At 34.1% G+C, this 14,627-nt stretch overlaps 1 pseudogene; it reads right to left on the bottom strand.

The window, feature by feature from the left end:
* The window catches only part of LOC149575081 (eukaryotic initiation factor 4A-6 pseudogene), a 158,485-nt pseudogene that overhangs the window by 143,328 nt on the left and 530 nt on the right, over positions 1 to 14,627 (bottom strand).

Below are 14,627 nucleotides of genomic sequence, written 5' to 3'. Positions count from 1 at the left end.
GATAAATTATCATATCTCACACCTTGAAGTCAATTTTTGAAGTGAGTAGATCAAATATTAGTGAGGATTTAGTGTTGGGGCTAAATTAGATTTTCATCTTGGAGGTCATTTTCTTGATTAAATGCATGAAGGAATTCTTAGTTCTCACACTTGTTAGGGTACATCACAATAATGGCTTTTCCTTTGAGACCAATTTCTAACTTTTTTATATGATATGTATTGTAATCTCTTCTTTAGAAGGTGTTAATTAATAGAGGGGGGAATTTAAAATTTCCTCAAAGAAGTCTGACTAAAATTGAGTGAGAATGACCCATCTCCATATCTATAGCCATAGGAATGATTTCTATTGCTAAAACTTATTGCCAATACACTCACTAGAAAATTGATCAGAAGTATCTAAATTATTATCCATTATGTGAGGTTAGGCTTCCACCCCAATTTGTATCTTTAGTTCCTTGAACAATTGATTTTTTTTATTGGGTCATCCCACTGTGTGTTTCTGATGAGGACACAATCTAGGCAACACAACAATGGTATGAAACCTAGGTGAAGACCAATTTTTGAAATTATGAATTTCAATGCACATAAATTAAAGACCTATAGAGACCATCTATATGATGGTTTTGAAGAGTTTTAAATAAAAGTTGGAATGTAATTAAAAATGGCATATCTCTTCAAAATCAGAGATGAACATTGATGAACTCGAATGGTCATTATTTAAACATGAACCATGGATCAATGATCTCTAAATGAAATGGGGCCAAATATCCTTTGACAAGTATGCATGAATGGTCAGCTCCAGGTAGTGCTTTATCCCACAAATAACATGGACCAAGTTTGTTGGGATCTGCTCATAGCTAAAGCAATAGTAAATGATCAAAGACAAATGATGTAGGGATGTGGGCATGCATGGGTAGAGTCATCATGCAAAAGGAGAGCTACATAAAAACCTTTAGATCATGCAAAATGATTTGTCTTTGATCATAAAAGATCCTTAGATGGTTGAGTGGATCCCCATAGTGAAGATTTTTATTTTATGCATAATTATCATGAAGCTACATGATGGAATGATGGAACAAAAATATGGTAAAGCAGGATAATGTCTCTTTTTTCATAGGTTGAGAATCTAAATCATGGGGATTTTTCTCAATCTATAGGAAGAGAATTAGATGGATGGATGATGGAGGAGCATCTTGGGTTTTCTCAGTGACTATTTTGGATTTCATGGGAGGAGTCTTGGTAGTTACTTTGGAAGGTTCTTTGACTGGTGCTCGACATACTTTGAGAGCTTAGTATGGTCTTGGAACTTTGGATCTTGGCATGTGTTAGAACTTGACAATGCTTATGGGATCTTGATGATGCTTTGGAGTTTGTTGTCAATTAGTAGTCTATTGGTGTTGAATAGAGTTCTATGTGCATTTTGCATGTGATCATGATGTGTATTGATAAGGGAGTTTGTGTGGACCTATGTGTGGTCTTGATCATCTCTTTTATGTACACTTAATCTTGGTTGTAAACTTGGGGCTTATCCTAAGTATTTTTGTATATTTTAAATTTGGGTTAATGTGAGGGTTAGCATTTTATATTTAATGTTTTTTGTGAGTCAACTTGTAGCTTAAATATGCATTTAATGCAAGGGTTTTATCTAGTTTTTAATTGCTAGGCTGACTTGTGGCTTAGCTAGGTATAAGCTGTCTAGTGGAGTCTTTTAGTCATTCATTCATACAGTGATTCATTCATTCAAAGGGATTTGATCCTAAGTTCAACATGGAATAGCTAAAGGGAAATTTTTCTTGAGTCTATGAATAGAGTGCCAAATGTAAGGTAGTTTAAAGTAGGATTGTGGTAGAGTTGCAAGTTTGGACTAAGGAGTTAGTGGCTATAGTTAGAAATAAAGAGCTTGCTTGGTCTCTTGTGAGCACAAGTTGAGATCTTGGAGGTTTCTATGAGATTTCTATTATCTTATAGATCTAGACTAGCTAGGGTTTGGATTAGATCTTGAGGGATCTTGTAGAGCTATAATTGCAATTGTTGTTGTATTTGGCCATAACTCAGAACACCTTATAGTCACATAGATTGCATGTAAATAGTTATTAAATGAATAAATAATTGTGATTTGGTATGAGATCTTGCATTATTGTTGCCTTATTGTGTTTCTACTATGTGGTTATTTGTTGAGGGCTAGGAAATCTCCTTTGGGGATTCTCCTACCTTGCACTACATTAGGTGGTATCATAGCGAAGGGTGTTCCTGAGAGTGTAGATAGATCACCAAAGTTGTGGTAATTTACACTAGGACTTGGGTTGGAGAATTAAATCTAAAAAGATCTCGATCTGGTGGTGGATTTTCTTTCTAGAGCCTTAGATCTCTTGGTTGCAAGGTGTTAGATTGTGGTTCTAACTTGCAAATTTTAGAGGGCTTGTAGATGGATTGATGGCTACAAAGATGGAAGACTAATCTTGTTGAGGCATGACCATAGAGATTTTGTGCATTGTAGATCCATGTTCCTAGACTTATGATGTGGTTCATGATTGTTCATGTGAGGTAGCAGGTTGTGATTTGACTTGCAAACAATTTAGTTTTATCAAAAGGAGCATGGGAAGGATTTGTTGCAGAGGCTTTATGAAAATCTTGGAAGATGGATCTAAGAGGATTGGACCCTAGGATGATTGTGAATCTCAGTGATGTGGTGGAGAGGAGGTTTTTCGAGATAGCTACTCAGTTGGAAGCTAGTTTAGCTAATCAAGTTAAGTACAGGGTGAGGAAAGAATTTTGTAGATGTTTGTGGAGTTGGAGTATACTAATTTAGAAGAGAGTTGTCATGCTTGTTAAGATAATTATTCAAGAGAGAAGATGGCATGGCAAGGTCAAGGTGGAATAATTTGGTTTTGTTGATCAATTTGAGGAGTCTGATGCAGAACCTATAGAGAAACTTGAGGTTTTTGCTAAGGACATTCAAAAACCTTATTGATACTAAGATATAAATTGTTTTTCATGATCATTTGGTTGAGTCTAAATGGAGATAATAGAGCACTCAGTCCTGGATGATCTGGTTGTTGTTGTTGTTGGTGACTTGCATATTGTAGAGCATCTTGTTGTGAACAATGAGATTATTGGTGTTGTGAGTCTGGCATGTGTTGATGAAGATCTACATATTGCTTTGATGTGGAGTTTTTTGTTGCTAGTGTGGATTCCCTAGTTGTTGCTATGGATGAGGAGTTGTTAATGAAGCATTATGTTCATTTTGTTCCTAGGAGTGAGCATGCTCATTGGATGGTTGAGATTTTGGTGTTTGACAAAGTAATGCAAATGTGGATGATTTTCATGTTGGTTTTCTTGTCCCTATTGGAGTAGAGGCCTTTAGTGAAGATGAAGATAGTTGTTTATCTTTCTCTGGGCATCAAAGTTTGGGCCACACTTTTTTTTTTTACCTGGGGAGTCTGATGTAGGAGCATCTTGGGTTTTCTCGATGACTATTTTAGAGTTCATGGGAGGAGGCTTAGCAATTGCTTTGGAAGGTTCTTTAATTGTTGCTCAACATGATCTAAGAGCTCGACATGGTCTATGGAGCTTGGCATGGCCTTGGAGCTTGCCATGGTTTTTTTTGCTTGGTATGTGTTGGAACTTGGCAATGGTTGTGGGAACTTGGTGATGATTTGGAGTTTGATATCACTTGGTAGTCTGTTGGTGTTGATTGGAGTTCTAAGTTCATTTTGCATTTGATCATGATGTGGATTGATCTAGGAGTTTGTGTGGACCTATGCATGGTCTTGGTCGTCTCTATTATGTGTATTTAATCCTAGTTGTAAACTTGGGGCTTGTCCTAACTATTTTTGTGCAGTTATCACGTGTTAACTTTAGGTTAATGAGAGGGTTAACATTTTGTATTGAATGTTTTTTGTGAGTTGACTTGTGGCTGAAATATGCATTTAATTCTAGAGGTTGATTTAATTTTTAATTACTAGATTGAATTGTGGCTTAGTTGAGTATAAGTAAGGGCTCTTGTAGAGTCCTTTAGTCATTCATTCAAAGGGAGTGGATCCTAATTTCAACATGGAATTGCTAAAGGATGAGTTTTCCTAAGTCTATGGATAGAGTGCTAAATATGAGGTAGTTTATAGTAGGATTGTGGTAGACTTGTGAGTTTGGATTAAGGAGCTAGAGGCTATAGTTTAGAAACAAGAAGGTTGCATGGTGTCTTGTGAACACAAGTTGATATCTTGGAGGTTTCTACTAGATTTCTATTATGCTATAGATCTAGACTAGCTAGGGTTTAGATTGGATCTTGTAGAACTGTTATTATAATTGTTGTTGTATTTGGCCATAACTCAAAAGGCCTTATAGCTGGGCATATTGCTTGTAAATAGTTATTATATGAATAAAGAGATATGATTTAGTATCAGATCTTGCATTTTCATTTCCTTGTTGTTTATTTGTTGAGTGGTTATTTGCTAGGGCTAGGATATCTCCTTTGGGTATTCTCTTGTCTTGCAATGCATCAATGGATTTCTCAATTCACATCAAACCATAAAGAGTTAAGACCTTTATGAGAAATCAAAACACCTTTGTTAAGCATGTGTTAGTATGATTCAAAACACATTCTCATCACCCATTTTAGAGGATAGTTTATTTATGGAAATCAATGTTGAGGTCAATACCACCAATAAAATATCTTTCCTCTCAACAATTGAGACATGTGTGAAAATATCTATTGTATTTCTTAGTTTTTCTACATTTTTTCCATCATTATTTTTACCCTCTAAGATTAGATATACTCATCAAGTGTTACTTGTGGAGGATTCATATGGTATTTCTCCTTTGCAATGGGAATTTCTCTCAAGATCAACATGTTATTTTGGGATCTATTTGGGGGCAGCTAGGTGCAAATAGGAAAAAATGCAATGTTTCATTTGTCCCACATTCTTCCTATGGACTAGTTTTAAACATTTTAAATACATGAGAACATTATATTTAATTAAGAGACATGCCTTATGCACAAGAGGTAAGCTCATAGGTGGGCTCACGGAGCTAGTCTAGTTGAAAGAGAATATTTTGAACAAAAATGCATACCTAGATGACAATGTGGACCTGAGCACTGAATGAAAAGATGACATGTTGCAACTAGATGGAAAAATCATAGTCTAACACATGGCATCCCAATGACAAATGACAAGATGACACATGGCACACACTTCCAAACTTGCATGGATCCTAAGGCAACTAAGCTAGCAAGGCTAACACTTGGCACGACATTCTGCAATGTCACATTCTCACAAAGTAGGTGGTAGATGGTGAGTTATAATGTGATAATACAACTAGGAAACATGTGGAAAGGGGATGATGTGGCACTCGTGATGTGGTACATAGTTCAAGAAGGTGAGATGGAAGAAGAGGACATGTGTCATGATGACATGGTGAAGTGCTAATTGTGTATTTGAAAATGAAATAGTGCTACAAGTAGTGGAGGTGGTGATGTGGCAATTTTCATCTAAGGGTAGCTATCTCCTATGATAGACACAATTTTTGAATAACCTAGGCTAGCTATATGGTTGAACTCCTTCCACTTTAGGCTTTTCAAAACCTAGACGGGTAGACCTTTAGATTCATCCATGTGGTACCAATTCAAAGCATATATCTAAATCTTTACAAAGTCATAAAACACACAAATAGAGAAAAATTAAACTCTATATTTATTTTTGTTTTTCATACAAGAGAGAAAATGTTGAAGAATGATGGATTCATAACTAGAGCTCTACTCAATAGACTAGAACAACCCCTATACAATGGGAGAAGAAAGAAAGATATAGATGAGGAAGGAATCCTAGATTTCATCTATAATTAACACTTGCCCACTTGAATCTCCATACAATTCTATTGCAAAACATCTTTCATCTCCCTAGAACTGATAATCGAATTAGACCTCATCATTCTACCTAAAAAACTTTGGAAATATCTCTAGAATGATGAGAAAATATCCTTTCTAATAAACTTATCAAATTTGATGCCAAAAATTTCCAAAATATACAATACAAAACTTTGGAGGAAAAATAATGTCCCTATAAAGGCCCTCTCCAAATTTGACACCCACCCACTTCACTATTTTATCATAAACTAAAAATGAACTGCTTGTACTAGAATGCAGTTGTGTTAGGAGCACCTTAGAAAAACCATAGCATAATATTTACCCACTAATACCTATGTAGGAAAAAATGGCAAATCTAGAAACTAGACTTTGAGGGCTTTTTGTCGATATATGATAGTCTTGTATTCTCTTAAGAATAATTCCCTAGACATCTATTTGAAAATCCAAGTTGTAGAATGATATATAGGTTTAAATTATTTGCGAAAAACTTACCTTTGTGCTAAATTCAAAAACTTTATAATATATTCTATTTTTATTTAAATGATTTTCTACACATTTAGAAGGGGAATACAATAAAAAAAAATTGATGTTATGATATTTTCATATTTTCCCTCTTATCTTGAATTTAGGTCAAACCTATTTGACTAGGCCTAACACATGGAAGTCACTGATTGAATAATTTTTTTTACTATCATCCTAACAAGTTAGTGTGTGTTTCAACTCTTTAACACATCATTTCCATGTGTCACCTTCTCATTGGTCCATAATACCCTGTTAGTCACCACATCATCACAACATGGACCCCTCTACCATGTAGGCACCATGTGGTGCCTCCTAATTGGTTTGCTAATTATTCTCCTATCTTTGACATGCTCCCACATTTTGTCATCTAATTGATTCTCATATTTTTGCATTTCTTAACGAGTGAGCATCTTCATTTTGTGAATTTATGAGAACTGCCCATTAATTTCTGCCATGTGGATCAATCTGGAGTGTTGATTTATGAACCTATACACCACCACCTTTGCCACATGTTTCACTATCATATTCTCACATATACTATCAGCACTTCACCATGTCATTGCAATAATGTGACATCATGACACATGTTCTCTTTTGCTAGCTCACCTTTTCAAATTACATGCCACATCACATGTGCCATGTCATTACCCTACCACATATCACCTTGTAACATTCTTTCATGATGATTCACCATCTCCCACCCACTTTGTGATAATATCACGTTACATGACATTGCACCAAGTGTCAACCCTTCCAACTTAGCTACCTTTGAATCCTTGCCAGTCTGGAAGCAAGTACCATGTGTCACCTTGTCATTCATCATTAGGTTGCCACATATCACACTATGATTTGTCTATATGGCTACCATGTGTCATCTTTCCATTCATTTCTTGGGTCCATGTCATCATATCTAGGCATGTATTTTTGTTCAAAATATTTTCTTTCCATTAGACTAGCCCTATGGGATCACTTGTGAACTTACCTCTTGTCCATAAGGAATGTTGCTAAGACAATTACATATAATGCACTAGTGTATTTAAAAGGTTTAAAACTAGTCCAAAGGAAGAATGTGGGACAAACAAAACATAACATTTTTCCTATATGCCCCAGTTGCCCCAAAACAAACTCAAAAAAAAAATGTCAATCTCAACACAATCTCCCATTGCAAAGGAGAAAAACCACATAAATTCTTCACTAGTCACAAGTTATACTTGATGAGTACAATTAATCTCAGAGGGTAAATATCATGATAAAAAAATAATAATTTTGTGTGTATCTTAGTGGCCAAGAGAAAAAATACTTTACTAGTGGTATTGACCTCACCATTGATTTCCATAGCTAGACTATCCTCTAAAATGAGTGATGAAAATGTGTTCTCAATCATACTAACACATGCCCAAAAAAGGTGTTTCAACTGCTTACATTACTCTTTATGGTTTGATGCACATTGAGAAAACCATCCATCTAATTCTCTTGTTGTAGATTGGGAACAATCCCCATGATTTAGACTTTCAACTTGTGAAAAAAGAGGGATTAGATTACTTTACCATATCTTTGTTCCATCATTCCATTGTGTGGCTTCATGATGATTACATTTGAAACAAAAATCTTTGCTATGGGGAGCCACTTGGCCATCTAAGGATCTTCATGGATCAAAGGAAGATAATTTTTAATGATCTAAGGGTCTATATGTAGCTCTCCTTTTGCATGATGACTCTACCCACACATGGCCATGTCCCTACCTCATCTATCTTCAAGCATTGTGTATTGGTTTAGCTATGAGCAACTCCCAACATACTTGGTCCATGTTATTTGTGGGATGAAGCACTACATAGAGTTGATCATTCATGTGTACTTGTTAGAGGATATTTGGCCCCATTTCATTAGGTATCATCAATTCATGGTTCATGTTTAACGAATGTCCATTCAGGTTCATCGATGTTTGTCTCTATTTTTTAAGAGATATGTGGTTTTCAATTACATTCCAACATTTATTTCAAACTCTTCTTCAAAACCATCATGTAGATGGTCTCTGGAGGTTTTTAATTTGTATGCATTGAAATTCACAATTTCAAAGTAAGCCCTCACCTAGGTGTTGTACCATTGTTGTGTTGCCTAGAAGTGTCTCTTTCATTTAAAATGAAAACACTTTCCTTCGAAGTGTCACTAAGATAGGAAATATTGCCTATGGAAAAATGCCTCACTAAAAGCCAAAAGGTTCGTACACATTTTAATTTTGTGCTTGTTGTACTGAAAAGGAGTAAAATATGTTGTCATTGTCCTTGATTGGTGCCATTTCATCCTTCAATGCCTTATAGGCACATAGTGCTACACCTTTTATTTAAAAACTATGGGCACTAATTTATATACAAGTTGTGCCATTTTGTACATGGGTCAAGAAAAGGTTTTAATGATGGAAGCTCTCAAGTGTTGACTCAAATTAACAACTTAGACTAAAATCTTGTCTCATCGAATGAGAAGCTCTTAGAATAAAACATTAAGGAATGTTTCCATAAGAAAACCATTAATAAAGTTGAATCCAACAATGAGCTTTTAGAACTTCCCTTGTATATTAAAAACCTTTATTGAATATTGGAGACACATCCTTTTATGTCTATTTAATCCATAATGATGAAAAGTTCACCTTTGAAACATTGGAGCCTATTGACCATTTCAAACTTTAAAGAAGACTATAGCATCTTATGAAACCAATATCTTGATGATAAGTGTATATTTTGATAACATCCCTCTGATCAAGAAGATTCCACCCCTTTTGGTAATCTGATGGATTTAGTCTGGCCCCAAAGTGGGCCTAGCTTTTTTTTTTTTTGAACTAAAACACTTGAAATCTCAAATTGATCTAATGAAAATCTAACACTGACTAAAATCAATTTGTATCATTCACTCAACCTTTAAAACTTCTTTTTAACCTCTCTTGCAAACTGTCAATTTCATGCCAAGGGGTCCTTTGACTAGCTTGAAAATTTGACTAAGCCCTAAAAATAAAGATGATGATTCTTTACTCCACATTCTCAAACCTTGTTAGATTTTGTCTCATGATGACATCTGGGTCAAAAGATACTGACAGTCAAAGTTTCCTTCATGAAACTATTTGAAAAAAAACATGTTAGAAAATAATAAATCACATTTGGTTTTGGCTTTGAAAATAGGTCAACCGAACATTTGAGGGCACGAAAATGGGTGCATTAGTTCACTGTAAGGGGAGAGTATAAATCTATGATTTTGGATTATGAGATATAATAGGGTGCATTTTGCAAGCATACAAAATGGGATACTCAGAATTGTAGGACTAGGAATAGTGGTACAAGAGTGATTTTCACAAATGTAATGGACCTCAGAAAGTGTGAAAATAGACTAGTCAAGACTTGAAAAATGGCACACCTAAAGAATTTTTAGAGTAGGACATAGTGGTACAATCCATTTGGTTTAGAAAATCATAGATTTAGATTTATAACATCTAGAATAGGGCTACTGACCAATCTACAATTTAGACACTAGTAAAATTTTACAAATTGCATTTGGAATTGTGTTTGAAAACTAGTTAGATGGATTCATCATAACTCAAATCTGAAAAATATCATCTATCTAATTCCTAGAATGAAATGAAAAAGTAATTTTCTCATTTTAGTCAACTTGGTCAAAGTTACAACTAGTCAAACAAGGCCTCCTAGAATTTTGAAGAATTTACATCAGCATGACAATAGTAAAAAACCAACTTTGAGGGATTCAAATCCTAGTCAAAACATATTAAAATGACTTGAAAACATAAACATAGGTTCTTGGACATGCATACTAAAAATTCCCAAAGAAATGCATCATGAAACATAACTAGGTGCAAGATATTCAAATTCAAACTAGGTTTCTTGTCATTGTTTGAAACTTAGGCAAAAGTGCATATTTGGACATTGCTCAAAACAAAACTTCATGGATTGACTCAGAATTGCAATTTATCAATACAAGATGCATGTACATACTTAATGCAAATTTTTCTAAACATTAAACACTTCATACACCTCAAAAGGATAGTCATGTATGCAAGCACAAAAAATCTCTTATAGGGACTCAAATCGACTCAAAGTTTAAAATGGTACTCAAATTAGTGATGCAATTTTGAGTCCCATGAATGTCTCTATCTAGGGATACATGTTGCTTGTACACATGTAAAGGATTTAGGTCTCTAGAGGAAGAACACCACTCAAACAAAACTCTCAAAGAGCTTACTAAAAGAAATGAAAACTACACCTAAACTTTACAAATGATGGCCCTAGGCCACCCAACTTCAAAACCTCTTACCTCTATCATATACCATATTTTCATCTCCATTTTCATAAGGTAAGATGCCAATATAACTTCCATTAGTTTCATAATTTAGATTAGCATTATGAAATGATTCACTTGGCAAAATCAATTCTACTGTTGCATACAATTGATTAATTGTGTATTATCTTTGATGTTACATAAATGTCATATCATTATCAGCTAGTGCATGCTAAGCCCACTAGGGTAGTGAAGATAGTTTCCTATATCTACAAGCATTCCTATGTCTGCCTAGTTTATAAGGTAGTGTCTACCAAGCTTACTTAGGCATCAAAGGAAAGTTTATAAAAGATGAGTGTTAATGAGCTCACTCAGTTAATGAAGCAAATGTTGGATGGAACCAATGTTAACTGAGCTCACTCACTTACCAAAAGATCTTCACAAGTATGTAGTGTTAATTGAGTTCACTTGGTTAACATAGAAAAATCATTTCTAAGTTAGTGTCAACTGAGTAGGGTCAGCTAATGAAGAATTTTCTTATTTTGGCATATTGAGTTTAATTAATTTATCTATTGGTTCTATTCCATTGAGGTGATGAATATTAGTTATTCTATGTTCTATATGATCTAACTTAACAATATGAATAATATAAGTATAAGGTCAAGTTGAGAGTTTGAAAGTGTGAAAGAGTGTGAATGCATGGAAGATTTTGAAGATCTAATGATTTAGTAAGGAAATGAATCAAAAGGATAAATAGAATATCCTTGTGTAGTTGAAAAGATATATTTGATTAGGAAGGATCAAGTACAAGCCAGAATAGAGATCTATAACTAGTAATTTAGTTGCATCATTAATTAGATCATCTCATTGTTACTCTCTAACCATTGCAGTAGTGATCTAAATCTCTTAACAAAGTTGGCTTAATATCTATTTGTAAAACCTCTAAAAAGGTAGCAGTTCTATTGAATTGTCTAAAGACCTCTAACAAGGCCACTCCTAATAGGGTGATTAAATCATTTAAAAGGGTCACATCTAACAGTGTGCTTTGTATCCTTTAACAGGGTTGGCTCCTAATAGGGCTCACTTTAGAAAAGTGAAAATAGAAATTAGTTACAATTGGTGGTTTTCTTGAATTCGGTTTCCAAGTTAAATCCTGGTGTCAATTGTGTTCATGCTATTTTATTTTATGTGCTTGTGTCTAAGTTAAAATAATGGTAATCATAGATAACATCTAAGATTTTCATGTTAAGTACTTATCGAGCATACTTAGTATTTATCGAGTTACAACATTTTATGTGTGTTTGTCGAGCATCAATAGTATTCAATTTTCAAATTTTATTTTGTACTAACATCTAAAGAGATCTGAGATTTATTATAGTGGTAACTAATTCACTCCTCCCCTCTTAGTTACTCCTCGTACATTTTCAATAGTTGGTATCCGAGCTTTTGGTGTTTGCAAAGAAGGTTTCAAGGATATAAGCTAAATATCAAGATGTCTTATAGAATAGAAATTCCCAAGTTGAATAGAGATAATTTTGTAGCATGGAAAGGACTTATGAGGTTACATTTGACTACTATCAATGATTTAGGTTGTAAATATATTGATGCTAAATACAAGACTCCCACTAGAATATTATCAGTTTAAGATATTGTTGAAAAGAAGAATCATAACATCATGATGATTGATATTGCATTTGCTCTTAGATATGTTGAATTTGATGAAATAATAGATTGTAAAATAGCTCATGAAATGTGGACCAAACTAAAGACATATATAGAGGAGATGACAATATAAGAAGAGCTAAGGTTTAAATTCTAAGAGGTTAGTTTGATCAGATGAAAATGAGAGAAGATGTGGACATTGAAAAATATGTGGAAAGAATCAAAGAAAGTTTGACTGCAATCATAGCATATGGAGGAGACATTCAAGAAAAAATAGTTGTAAGCAAGGTAATTATAACTCTTCTTCCTATTTATGCAATTAGAGTATCTACTATTCAAGAAATGAGAAGTGATCTAAATAATAAAATATCTTTGGATCCTCTAGCTGGAAGATTGATAGCTTTTGAGTTAGACAACTTTGACAACTATGTTCCTAATTCAAAAGTTATAGAATCTACATTTGAAGCTGAACTCTCACTCAAGAAAAAGACTAAGAAATAAAAGTCCAATCAATCAAGAAGTGAAGAAGAAGAAATAGAAGAAAGCTTATATAGTGATCTTGAAGTTGTTGAAGCCCTACTCGCAAGGAAGTATTCCAAAGGTAGAGGAAAGTACAATGGTAAAGTTCCTCTGATCTATTTTTCTTGTGAAGAAGTTGGTGACATTGCTACAAGCTATCCAAATAGAGAAAAGAAAGATGAAAAGAAAAAAATTAAGGCCAAAAGCAAGAAGGATTCCAAGAACTACAAGAACTACAAGGAAAAAGGTAAGAAATCTTTTTCTATGGCTAGAGATTATGATAACAGTGAAGATGAAATAATATATATTATAGTAAAAGATGAATGTGATGATGAAGAAGATAAAATGGCACTTATCTCTCATGTTAGCAAAAATGATACATGGATTATTGATATTAGTTGTTCACACCATATGACTAGAGACAAAACCAAATTTGAGCATATGGAATATTATGATGGAGGTAGTGTGGGATTTGGAAACAGTGAACCTTGTAACATAAAAGGAAAAGGATATATTTCTTTGACAAAGGCACTTGTATGTGACAATTCTTATTGGGTTGAAGGACTAAAAAATAATCCACTAAGTGTGACATAGTTAAATAACATTGGATTCAAGGTAGAATTCATGGATGGATAGGCAAACTAATAGATGGAAAAGGAAATCTGGTTGGATCTGGCAAGCAAACAAAAGGTAATCTATTTTATCTTGATCTTAGTGAAAGTTCATGTTTCATTGCTCAAGTAGAAGAAAGCTGGTTATGGAACAAAATATTATGTCATGTAAACTTTGATAATCTGGTTAAGATAGGGAAACATAGAAGAGTGAGAGATATTCCTAGTTTGAAGAAGCCTGATATGGGTCTATACAAAAACTACCAAATTAGTAAGATGGGAAAGACTAGTTTTAAAAGAAAGAACTATCAGTTAGGAGAAGTCTTAGAACTTGTGCATATAGACTTATGTGGACCTATTAGAATAGAGTGTTATGGTGGAGAAAAGTTTTTCATTCTTTTTGTTGATGATTATTCTATAATGATGACTATAATGTATCTAAAAGAAAAATCTAAAGCTTTTCAAAAATTCAAGTGGTATCTGGAAAGAGTTGAAAAAAGAAATTGGAAGGAGATTAAAATGTTTAAGATCAGATAGAGGTGGTGAATTCATCTCCAATGAATTTAATAATTTTTGCATTGAAAGAGGGATTAGAAGATAAGTATCATCTCCTAGTACTCGTCAACATAACGGTATAGCTAAAAGAAGAAATTGATCCATCATGGATTGTACAAGAACATTGATGATTGAAAAGAATGTTGCAATCAAATACTGGAAGGAAGATATCAGTACTATAGTTCATGTTAGAGTAAATAATTAATTATTAATTATTTATTCTATTACTTAAGCTTACTTAGGTCATGCATTTATTTAATATTTCATATTTAATGCGTGTTGTGGTTAGTTGGTGACAACACGGGAGTTTGTTCCCTTCTAGTTGTCACACTTATCTTCTACCACCTTCTAGCTTGTTCTACAAGCTTCCATGAGCTCTTTATATTCGAGCTCTCCTCTTTGTATTTTTATATTGAATATCGAACAACATCATTTCTTATTGTAAATACATTTCTTCTTGTGTTTGCATTATGATGGCTCTCATGTCCGTTTAGGGTTTTTGCCCGTGCTCCATGCTCCTCCCCTTCTATGGCTTCTCTTTGATAGGTTTGCATGCAGGTGATCTTGGCGTCTTCAGAGTTGGCTTTCCTCAACTCCAACATGGTATCAGAGCCTTC

This window comes from Cupressus sempervirens, chromosome 2 (assembly GCF_028749045.1).
Source record: "Cupressus sempervirens isolate cs-2001-9-10 chromosome 2, ASM2874904v1, whole genome shotgun sequence".
NCBI classification, from domain to species: domain Eukaryota; kingdom Viridiplantae; phylum Streptophyta; class Pinopsida; order Cupressales; family Cupressaceae; genus Cupressus; species Cupressus sempervirens.
Note: the sequence above shows the minus strand (reverse complement) of the source record. Positions and strands in the feature narration are given on the sequence as shown.